The sequence below is a fragment of the Stegostoma tigrinum genome, unplaced genomic scaffold (assembly GCF_030684315.1).
Source record: "Stegostoma tigrinum isolate sSteTig4 unplaced genomic scaffold, sSteTig4.hap1 scaffold_185, whole genome shotgun sequence".
NCBI classification, from domain to species: Eukaryota; Metazoa; Chordata; class Chondrichthyes; order Orectolobiformes; family Stegostomatidae; genus Stegostoma; species Stegostoma tigrinum.
The window spans coordinates 87,681-88,228 of record NW_026728125.1 but is presented as its reverse complement, the minus strand read 5'-3'; positions in this window follow the sequence as shown (position 1 = coordinate 88,228).

The following is a 548-nucleotide window of genomic DNA, read 5'->3' as shown; positions in this document are numbered from 1 at the left end:
AGCCCTGTCCCGCTGACAGGGACTGGCCCCCGCAGCCTTGTCCCGCTGACAGGGACTGGCCCCCGCAGCCCTGACCCGCTCACAGGGACTGGCCCCCGCAGCCCTGTCCCGCTGACAGCTAATTGCCACCGCAGCCCTGACCCGCTCAAAGGGACTGTCCCCCGCAGCCCTGACCCGCTCACAGGGACTGGCCCCGCAGCTCTGACCCGCTCACAGGGACTGGCCCCCGCAGCCCTGACCCGCTCACAGGGACTGGCCCCGTAGCCCTGACCCGCTCACCGGGACTGGCTCCCGCAGCCTTGACCCGCTCACAGGGACTGGCCCCCGAAGCCCTGACCCGCTCACAGGGACTGGCCCCCGCAGCCCTGTCCCGCTGACAGCTAATTGCCATCGCAGCCATCACCCGCTCACAGGGACTGTCCCCCGCAGCCCTGACCCGCTCACAGGGACTGTCCCCCGCAGCCCTGACCCACTGACAGGGATCTGGCCCCCGCAGCCCTGACCCGCTCACAGGGATTGTCCCCCGCAGCCCTGACCCGCTCACAGGG